Source organism: Eleutherodactylus coqui, chromosome 10 (assembly GCF_035609145.1).
Source record: "Eleutherodactylus coqui strain aEleCoq1 chromosome 10, aEleCoq1.hap1, whole genome shotgun sequence".
In the NCBI taxonomy this organism is placed as follows: Eukaryota; Metazoa; Chordata; class Amphibia; order Anura; family Eleutherodactylidae; genus Eleutherodactylus; species Eleutherodactylus coqui.
Window position 1 is genome coordinate 102646092 of NC_089846.1, and position 12183 is coordinate 102658274.

The following is a 12183-nucleotide window of genomic DNA, read 5'->3' on the forward strand; positions in this document are numbered from 1 at the left end:
CATTTCTAAACTACTTAAAGGGTTCCTTACCCATAGCCAACAGTTTGTATTGTTCCAAAACAGGTTACACAATGAGTGATCTGATCTCAGGATCTGTACATTTTGCTCTCTGCAGGAAGGAGCCTTGTACAAGGAGCAAACATTGTACCGTAATAAGCTGTATACCACAACATTCTGATATTTCAGCTCAAGGGTCCAATTTATATACCTCGTTATCTAGGAAATATGCAATATAGCTAATATATCTGCTGCATGTGGAGAATATTGGGATTTTAAATACCCTGTTTTAATGTATACCAATAAAGATTATACCTTTTAGTAAAGCGATACCATAATTTGGGTTCTATTGCCTCAGGCAAATTGTGAATTCTCTATTATACCCTTGTTTCCCTGGGGTCCTGTAATAGATTCGTTAAAAAGCAGCCCTGGCGCACAAACCCCACCAGCCCACATACAAAATCATCTATTGTGAAAAAATAACTACCGACTATGCTCACAGCAACAAATTCCGCTATACTTGGTGATACTTCATGCCGCTCACTTTAAGGGATTTCTTCCTCTTATCGTTATTTTCATAAATGTGCTGGAAACAGCAATATATTAATAAGGTTCTTTTCACATCTGCATTCGAGGGTCCGTTCAGAGCCTCATGCAAATATCCGGCATGAAATGCCGGACATAAAAGCCGTGCATGCAGGACTTTTTCGTAAAAATGACGGACAGGTTCAGAAAACGAATGGACCCCATTGTAGTGAATAGGATCTGTTCGGCACCGTTCAGCTCCATTATGGGACGTATCTGTTAAAACCCTTTCCAATCCAATTTGTATCCCGGTTTTCCTAGGGGGCTTACTCTTTCTGCCATTATACAATGGCGCTATCTACTGGCTAAAGCCAGTACTGCATGAGGTGACATGTTGGATAGGCTCCAACAGCAGAGAGGCTGGCAATATACAGTAAGAGAACCCCGATGGACGTCTTCCAACATCAGAGCTGTACAGCCCTGAATCATAATGTCTTCAGATGTCAGACAGTGGATTGAAAAAGGGTTAATCCAGAGGATTCCAATTTCCTGCTCCCATACCGAAGTCCCTAGCAGCGATATGAATTTAGTGGCTTACGTTGCTGTTTCCAGAACATTTGTGAAGATAATGATAAAGTGGCCAACGCCTTTAAATATGTAACCACCCCATCAACAACAGGGAAAATATAATCACTTTATCACAGGAACAGGTAGCATATACGATAAGTACTAATATAACCCATAATATCACCATACAGGGAATATGCAGTGGTCAGATATGTATGTACTGTTACAGAACACACTATAGAAGGGTCTATATTACCACTATAGAAGGCCCAATAATACTGCCACACCATGACCACTACATGGTGGCTGAATAATACTACTGTCAGTGGGAACAACCACCGTACGAAGACCAATAATAGCACCATATAATGACCACATAGTGCTGGATATCAGTTCTACATAAGACCGTAGAGGTGATTACAGTGATTACAGTTAGAATTAGTGACTCCCATGTGACATCTTCTCTGATTGGAAAAGTTAACTTTTCTCATCTTTTCTATCAAACCCAGACAGTAATAAGGCCCCATGAAATGTCCCATTAGGCCTCAGTCAGACAAGCGGGACATTTTGCGCACCTATGTGCGCAAAAAAAAAAAAATGCGGCGTGGCCGAAGCTCCGTGCTTTTTTATACATATGCGCAAAATAGTGTGTTCACATGATGTAATTATGCGCAGCTTGCACCTATGTAGAGTGCGGTTCTATCTTTAACACGCAGCATGGACCTCACAGGCGCGCATTCTAGGCACGCATGTCCTATCTTTTGCAGGTGCGAGTATTTTGCGCCTCTGAAAAAGCGCTCTTTTACTTTTGCAGTGAATTTACGTGCGGATTTTGCTGCGTCCATGGAGGCTGTGGGCAAAAAAGTGCTGCGGAAAATCCAAAAGAATTGACATGCTGCATATTCTAAAATCCCGCCCAGCTGCGTTTCCGCACTGCGGCAGTGCGGAAGAATTCCGCCCTGTGAGAACAGCTTTTTGGCCAACCACATTTGCACTGCAAACGCAGCGGTTTTGTCGCAGTGCTGATATGCAATGGCAAACGGCAGCAAATCCGCACCGTGTGAACCCAGCCTGAGGCCGCTATTGCACAGCAATGTCTGCATTAAAAAAATGCGCTTAATGCACACTTGTAAACACATATAAAAAACATGTGTTTTTGCCAAATGTACTTGCATTTTGCATTGTTCATAACTGAGAATAATTAACATTGATTAAAAATGCATGTGTTTTATATGCAGTTTTTGCTGCGCTTTTTAACGCGAACAGAATCCCTGCCAGGGCGGCTATAATGGCTGCTGGCAGCTGTTGCTAACCTTTGCGTTTTACAGACAATTTATTGGGCTGCACCTGCAATAGCAGGTGTAGCCCGGCATTTAGCGCTATTACGCGAGCTAGGCACAGACGAAAACTCAGCCATGTAATAGCAGCCCAAGGCAACTGCCACCAGCATGTGCGCTTTCCCGACAATTGTCGGGCTTGACCTGCAGATACAGGTGTAGCCCAGCAATTAGCGCTATTGGCTGCACTGGTTACCCATTCACTACAGAATTAAATTCAAACTCATCACCCACACCCACAAAGCTCTCCATGGCACTGGGCCACCGTACATCGTCTCCCTCCTGTCCATACATCACCCAGCCCGCTCACTCCGATCAGCCAACACATTGAGATTAAACGCCCCTCTAATACAAACCTCACATGCTCGCCTCCCGGATCTCTCCAGAGCAGCTCCGGTCCTCTGGAACGCACTACCCCAAACCATCCAGGCCATCCCCAACGCACAGAACTTCAGATGCGCCCTAAAACGCATACCAAATCTCCTGATCTGATTACCCCTCCTCACCCCCACAACATGCCCACTGCCCCTCCATATGGCTCCCCACACTTTCCACTCTGCCTATTGTGTAATCTCTTGCCCCTGTACCTCCTGTATCACCACGTCTGTCTCCAAATAACTGTATACATGTAATTGTCGTACTGTTTGTGTTCCCCCGTGCTTTGAAAGCTCTGCGGAATAAGTTGGCGCTATACAAATAGAGATTATTATTATAACATGCCGTTAATGCTCGTGTAATAACACTAATTGCCAGGCTGCACTTGCAGGTGTAGCCTGACAATTATTGGGAAAACACGAGAGTTGGCGGCTGCTTCTGGCACAGCTGTAATAGCGCTAATTGCTAGGCTGCTTGTAGGTGTAGCCCAGCAGTTGTTGGGAAAACTCAAGCACTAGCAGCAGTCACTAGCGCCCGTGTAATAGCAGCCTCCCAGTGTGTTGCGGGGTTGATTAGTGGACTGATGGGCAGATTACTGGATTGTTGGGCACTATTCAGCCCAGCAGCCTAATCAGCACTGGTACTAATGATCAATGGCATAGGACCAGACACTGGTTCAACTCTCAAATCTGAAGTTGTGACCTTCAGTGAAAGTTTCCCTCATCATGGACTTTCACTGACTCACCCACACCTGACAGCAGGCAGCATTCTGGGTGGGAGGCGGATCAGATAAATGAGGAGTCAAGAGGAGTTTGAAAAGTCCGGACTTTTGGTGGTGACAGCCAGCCTATGAGAGAGAAACAGTCAGTCCTGACACGTTTCGACGCTCATGAGGGAGAAGCATGTATCATGACTAGAGATGAGCGAGCACCAAAATGCTCGGGTGCTCGTTACTCAAGCCGAACTTTTTGTAATGCTCGAGCGCTCATTTCGAGTAACAAACCCCATTGAAGTCAATGGGACACTCGAGCATTTTCCATGCTGACCCATGGACGGTAGCTGCCTGCATTGTTCACTCTCTCTCTCTCAATCTATTTTCCATATAAGAAACTGGCTAGGTGACCAATTTATATAGACACATTGGCTGCCTGAGATGACATCTAGGCAACCTGACAGACCAACCAGCATCCTCCCTTCTTACCTCCTGGCCCCGTTTCCTGAAGTCACTGTTAGGGTCCCCATTACTAAACACCTTGAAGCTTTTTGCTACTGCCTGTGACCCAGCACCGCCTGAGCATATATTAATGGCTCACAGAGTTGGGAGGACCACTAGTCCAAGGCAAGAGCCAAGGAGCAAGCTATGGAAAGGACCCCAAGACATCTCCTGTATATAGTAATCTGGAGCATGCTTGTATACCCTGCGTATCTGCTGTAATTAATTATATATGTACAGCTGGTGTAAGTTATACATCTCCTGCATATAGTGATATGGAGTGTGCTGATATAACCTGGGTATTGCCAGTATGTAATTATATATGTACAGCTGGTATAAGTTATACATCCTGTATATAGTGATCTGGAGCGTGCTGTGTAACCTGGGTATCTCTTGTATATAATCATATATGTACAGCTGGTATACGTTATACATCTCCTGCATATAGTGATATGGACTGTGCTGGTATAACCTGGGTATTGCCAGTATATAATTATATATGTACAACTGGTATACGTTATACATCTCCTGCATATAGTGATATGGACTATGCTGGTATAACCTGGGTATTGCCAATATATAATTATCTATGTACAGCTGGTATATGTTATACATCTCCTGAATATAGTAATCTGGAGCGTGCTGTGTAACCTGGGTATCTCTTGTATATAAATATATATGTACAGCTGTTATACGTTATACATCTCCTGCATATAGTGATATGGACTGTGGTGGTATAACCTGGGTATCACCTGTATATGATTGAACACATTTTCACACAGCCAGGGGAATCTACCAACTGTCCCTGCTAATAGCCTTCCCCTCCCTGAGGGCCACCCACAGCCAGTCCATGGGCCACTGCTGTAAAACAGTATATGGTGAGAGCCCCATGGACCCCCCCAGCTAAGGGGCTGGATCGCAATTGCGACCCCTAGCGGTACTGGAGTGTCTGCAACTAAGGGTACCGTTGACTGTAGACTGCTGTGACTGAAGACTACAATAATACAGTATCATTTATTCACATAAATCTCTTAAGTAAAAGGATCATATTCAGTAATGGAAATGATTAAAAGTATTTCTGCGCAAAAAAAAAAGTAGTTCCACATTAGGTTCCGTGTATCCTAAACTCTAACTATACCATATGTATAAAGTGTCTGTAACTGGACACTTATTTTACAAAATCAGTTAATGGATTCTTCTGGCAAGTGTAATAAAGAGAGAGCAATTAAATGTGCCTTTGTGTCGCTACAAAAGCCCCATTGTCCTCTCGATTTGGTACAATATTATAAATTCAGAGTAAAATATATTGTCGCTCAGCCTGCACTTTAGATTAACTTGCACATATCAATGAGTATGCGTGGCTGGGAATGGGATCACACGCCCTCCCATTATTTCTTAAAAGTTTAGCACATGTATACATGTAATCTGCTCAAAAACTGGATCATTCAGATAATGACAAAGTTAAATTAAGAAATAAGTCCCTGCACTCCAAGGGTTAAAAGTAGAGATGAGCGAGCATACTCGCTAAGGGCAATTGCTTGAGCGAGCATTGCCCTTAGCGAGTACCTGCCCGCTCGGAAGAAAAGGTTCAGCTGCTGGTGCGGGGGTGCGGTGAGTAGCGGCAGTCAGCAGGGGGGAGCGGGGAGAGAGAGAAGGAGAGAGAGATCTCCCCTCTGTTCCTCCCCGCTCTCTCCCGCAGCTCCCTGCCCGCCGCCGGCAGCCAAACCTTTTCTATCGAGCGGGCAGGTACTCGCTAAGGGCAGTGCTCGCTCATCACTAGTTAATATAAAAAATGTGTGCTAAAATAGGATAACATTAGAGATGAGCGAACGTACTCGGATAGGCACTACTCGTCCGAGTAATGTGCCTTATCCGAGTACCTCCCCGCTCGTGCTGAAAGATTCGGGACGCGCTGCGGAGCGGGGAGCTGCAGGGGAGAGCGGGGAGGAACGGAGGGGAGATCTTTCTCTCCTTCTCTCCCGCCCGCTCTGCCCCGCTCCCCGCTGCAACTCACCTGTCAGCAGCGGAGCGCCCCGAATCTTTCAGCACGAGTAGAGCGGTACTCGGATAAGGCACATTACTCGGACAAGTAGTGCCTATCCGAGTACGTTCGCTCATCTCTAGATAACATATGTTAAAATTTAACTTTCTTCGTAGGGGGCCTCAAAATAGAGAATCCCCTATTATCCAAGTATGGCTTGACCACACTGTCGATGTTGATGGATGAAGCCATATTTTTTTAGGATGAGTAGGGTACAGGAAAACAGAAGTGCATGCAATGCGTTTCGGCAGATAAAACCTCATGTATCAAGCATATATTGGTCACATATATGAGCAATACTTCTATCCAATTATTTCACTACCTCCTTTATCTCCTACCTCCATTAGTGGCTATGGAGGAGGTGTGGTTTGGTTTTCCCGCCAATTGTTCGATTTGGCGGAGCCCAAGCCGCTGGAAGTGTTGGCATGGGTTATGCGTCAGGGGTGCACTACCAACCGGAACTACCGGGGCGAATGCTTTAGCGTTCTATATGGCAATCGGATACGAGCTTCAACTACCGGAAATGTGGTTGGACCAATGTTAAAATAATACATTTGCAGTAATTTAAAGGAAGAGAAGAATTCTAAACCAATAGCGTCATAATAATATAAATAGGACAAAAATATTGTCCGAGTTCAAGTAGCCTTAACCTCGTTTCCAGTTTCATTGGAATGGAGGCAACACAAGTAGGATAACTCTCTATTGAAATTAATTCGAGTTTACATGATTATGAATATCATGAAACAGGTGAGAAATGTTGTCTCATTGTATGTTTCCATAGGTTCCACTGAATGGAGAGTGACAACGTGCAACTACATGGGGTGGACAAAAATATGGAAACAACGTACGAAATGCATGGGATTTTAATCATTAGAACTGAGCTGCCCTTTTGACCCCTGCTTGGTTGAGAGTAGAGATGAGCGAACATGTCCGTTAGTCCGTTACGGACACATCCGCACCCGGACACCGGCTTTGCCGAACACTGCAGTGTTCGCGCGTAAAGGTCCGGGTGCCGCCGGGGGGCGGGGAGATGCGCGGCGGCGCGGGCGGCAGTAGCGGGGAACAGGGGGGAGCCCTCTCTCTCTCCCTCTCCCCCCCACTCCCCGCCGCACCCCCCCGCGCTGCCACGGCGGCCCCCGAACTTTTTCGCCCGAACACTGAAGTGTTCGCAAAGTTCGGTGTTCGGGCGAAAAAGGGGCGGGGCCGAACGTGTTCGCTCATCTCTAGTTGAGAGCTTTCCCACCAAATTTGTGTTTACTTCACCTCTTGCCCTGCTCTGTCTAGTTTTGGGAGCCAGCTGGTAACAGCAGCTGAGTGGTTCAAACCCCTTACCAATGCAACCTTATTGCTAGGGCAGATGTGAATATCGGCCCGGCAACATCTGTGTCATACTGTCGCCACTTAAAAACGGTGTCTTTATTAAAATAGGATTTGTAATTCAATGTAATTTAAGGCATGCATTTCGTACAGTGTTTCCATATTTTTGTCCACTCCCTGTATCTCCCCAGAAATCAGACGAAGACCAGAACCAGCTTAATCTCAAGACTGGTGGAGACCAATACCAAAGAGCAGTCGAAATAAGTCGAACATAAATCAGAATGGTGATTAACTATAGTGTATGCATATAAAAATATGCTCGGCTTACATACTTTTCTGAACAGATCTCATTGTAACACTAATGCATTTCTTGTTATCTCGTCTACAGTCCCCTATATCATCAAGCTGAAGAAATGGAATGAAAATGTGGTTTTATAATGGAAGAAGAATGCATTAACGAAAAGTTAGGAAATACCTGAGCTTCCATTCCTCGCACATTTACGTCACTCATAGGTGACCCACATAGATAAAGGCATTCTGTTCTGTGGGGATTGCCCTATTGTGCATAAGCATGCAGAAATCTCTAGCTAAACAACTCCGTAGGGACCGGTGATTTATATTGCCGCTTGGTGGATGCTCATTAAAGCGGTAAGGCACTTGCACAAGGTTATAAAAAACATACATGTTGCAAGACAATATCCCCCTCTTTTTTTGCAACAGCTCCTCAGACTACATTTGGCAAAAGCATGTGAGCTACTAAACTGGTATACAAGATTATTTAACAATCTGCCTGGATCTATCCAGATTTATGTGGCTTGAAACAAACTGTGACAGTTTTATAAGATTACGGACAGCTATCATAGTTTCAGATACAGACCTGGGAAATATTGTAGCTGCAGACAGTAGAATCGATTTGCAAGGTTTAGATTTGCAGCGAATTAGAGTGATTCACATTTTGGAAAATCAATGGAAAAGAGAATTTTTGAAGATTCACAGCTCTTCAGTTTTAGACAAAGTCATTTTGATTGCATCGGCTGCTTTATTACATAACACTGACATATAACATGCTTTAATAACAACAACTCCTGTGTAGAATGCATGAGATTTTGGCTTCCATTGTCATAAGTAACCAAACTTCACCAAGTATTGGTCATATATATATATATATATATATATATATATATATATTTGATCTGTGATCCATTTATCTTGGCCACTACTACAACTAGCTCTAATTCCAATGTACCCACGTCACCTGCATGTAGGCTGTTACTTTGTGTCCAAGCACAATACAAATAAGACTATTAGAGTATAGTAACATTGTGTTCCATAACATGAGCTCTTGAAGTTCTCATAAGCCCCAAACAGAAAAGAGGAGGAAGATATTAGTGCTTAGTCAAACCAAGAGTTCCATGTATCATTCCAAGAAACGTAAGAATAGAAATAACCACCTATTTTGATACATGTTCTACAATTGGCACCTCCAGAGGTTCAGAAGGACCACCCATGTAGGAGTAATACGAGATCTGAGTATATATAGTTCTTCAGGGGGTGGAGGTGAGGGAATTATTAGAACTTTTCAAAGCATTCCAAAATGAAGAATCCTCACTGCACTCTACCTGAGATAAGGCAGATCCATGGAAAAAGGGCAAGACAGAGGAGATATTTCCTTGTTGGGAAAAATTGGGTGAAAGACTGAATATGTCGGGGAGGTCCAGAAGCCCTCTTACTATTTGAACTCCATTTTAGCATTTTTAATGTTTGAGCTACTGGTTCTTAGGCATTACACAGGATAAGTGCTGGTCTGAGGGACTGGCCCTACATATTAGTGCCAGAACTATTCATCTGGACTTTACTGCTTACTATTATGTCTCTGTTGGGTTACAGCTTGTACAGAATTTCTATTTTGTGAGACATCTTTATACAAGGATGGTCTGAGTTTACCTTAGACATTTACTATGCTCTTTAAATGTTAAAACCAAGGATTATAGATTAAAACTATATGGTAGGTAATGCGTAAATAAAAAATAGATAGATATGAGATAGATAGCTAGATACATAGATATTGGATAGATATAGAGATATGAGATAGATATAGAGATAGATGGATAGATACATAGATATTGGATAGATATAGAGATATGAGATAGATAGATATGAGATGCATATATATATATATATATATGAGATACATAGATGGATAAATAGATAGGAGATACAGATATAGATATGGGATAGATAAATAGATATTGAGTTATAAGATAGATAGATGGCTATAGAAATATGAGATGGATAGATGGATGGATATATAGATATTGGATAGATATAGAGATATGAAAAAGATAGATAGATAAATAGATATTAGATAGATAGCTAGATAGATATTAGATAGATGGATAGATATTAGATAGATAGGAGATAGATAAATAGATAGATGGATAGATAGATAGATATGAGATAGATAGAGAGATATGAGATAGATATGAGATGCATAGATATATAGATATGAGTTAGATAGATGGATATGAGATAGACAGATAGATAAATAGATAGGATATATATATATATATATATATATATATATATATATATATATATATATATATATATATATATATATATGAGATAGATAGATATTGAGTTATAAGATAGATAGATGGATATAGAGATATGAGAAAGATAGATAGATATAGGATAGATACTCAGTTATTTTATATATAGATGGATATAGAGATATGAGATGGATAGATGGATAGATAGATATAGGATAGATATAGAGATATGAGGAAGATAGATAGATAGAAAGATTGATAGATGGATATACATTGGATAGATACAGAGATATTAGATGGATAGATAGGCTTTTATCTTTAGTCACATTATACATACACAAGAGCAAGCAAGGATCAGCTGCATACATTATAATGTAATGGTAGCCAAACTGTCGAGATCAATTTCATTTTTATGCAATGTGTTGTACCAAAATTCTATGCAAATACTCCATAAATTCACAAATATCAAGGAGCACTTAGGTAAATCCCTTTGGATTATTCACACATCACTTTGTAGGAGATCAGTACAATCCCATTCACTACGGATTATATTATCAGACCAATAAAGCGTATTATAGCCAAAAGTAGCCACTTCTCCGGGATTTATATGCAGCTTCTAAACTTTGGACCGTAACACCTTGCCAAAACCCTGATGTATGTTACGATGCTGTCCACATTGTAGATTTCTCTGTTAAGGTCATTTATCATTACCAGTTCAATGAGCAGCAACCACCAAAGCCTAGCAGAGCTATCACTCTCATATACTAGGAAGAGAGTAGGTAGAAAGGCTATATGGTTTGAGCTGATGCTAAAGGGCTAATTCAGATCGGTCCATTCACCAGCATTGGCATTAATCAAATGTGCCATCACCTTTTTGTGATTCATGATGAAACATGGACTCAGAAGACATAGTATGTATTGTACAAGACACAAGGCTCATCAAGCGAAGTGGGAAGCAATTGCATCAGTCACCAGCACATACAGCGACAACCCTTTTACTAGGAAAGCTATGGTAACACTGGAATTAGTGCCGTACTAGAGAGAAGCATTCTCCTCCTAGCAACAGATGCTTGAACTGGAGGTCAGTCCTGGGAGTGAGGTGGACAGGTTCATAGAGTATATGGAAGAGTCTATGGGAGTATATAGAGGAGTCTATGGGAGTATATGGAGGAGTTTATGGGAGTATATGGAATAGTCTATGGGAGTATATGGAGGGGTCTATGGGAGTATATGGAGGAGTCTATGGGAGTATATGGAAGAGTCTATGGGAGTATATGGAAGAGTCTATGGGGGTATATGGAATAGTCTATGGGAGCATATGGAGGAGTCTATGGGAGTATATGGAAGAGTCTATGGGAGTATATGAAAGAGTCTATGGGAGTATATGGAGGGGTCTATGGGAGTATATGGAGGGGTCTATGGGAGTATATGGAAGAGTCTATGGGAGTATATGGAAGAGTCTATGGGAGTATATGGAAGAGTCTATGGGAGTATATGGAGTAGCCTATGGGAGAATATGGAAGAGTCTATGGGAGTATATGGAAGAGTCTATGGGAGTATATGGAATAGTCTATGGGAGTATATGGAGGAGTCTATGGGAGTATATGGAAGAGTCTATAGGAGTATATGGAAGAATCTATAGGAGTAGTGCACACATGTCCTCATTTCTATAGGGAGGAAATTGGAAAACAGACAAAATAACACAGAATTCTTGTAATTTACCATACAATCCTTGCAATATTTAACTGATACTAATGCAGCCTCGGAAAAAGGCATTCGAATATGCAAGCGTGCTTTTCGATGATCTGTGCCGATTGTACGTGCAATTCTCTATAGTAACAGTTACAATAAATGACCTCATATGCCACAATATATAACATCCTCCCCAAATAGACAGGCCTGGATTCTAAAAGACGCAGCCGTCGCAATTCCTAATGCAATGTGGTAAAGCCTCCCATACCAACACATCCTTCATTACCGATATGTGATATGAATAGCTGAGTGCCTATGGCCGCAGAGAAACACAATCATCCCTGCAAGATCCCTTATCTATTATTTAATCTGGAGAGCAAATTAAAAGCCCCCAAATGTCATTCCACAAACACTAAAAAAAAAAAAAAAAAAAAAAAATTAAACCCCCCCACCCGGCTCTGGTACTCCTCCATTGCAGCATTTATTAACTCTACGCGGTGCGCACCGAGCGTTGCCAGCAGCCCCGCGAAGCTGGGTCTATTTTTAGCTGCAGCTGTCAGTTTCCCG

At 42.2% G+C, this 12183-nt stretch overlaps 1 protein-coding gene across 1 annotated transcript in view; it reads right to left on the minus strand.

Moving 5' to 3' along the window:
• Window positions 1–12183, minus strand: part of LOC136580797 (uncharacterized) — a 390741-nt gene that overhangs the window by 203048 nt on the left and 175510 nt on the right. The window lies entirely within an intron of this gene.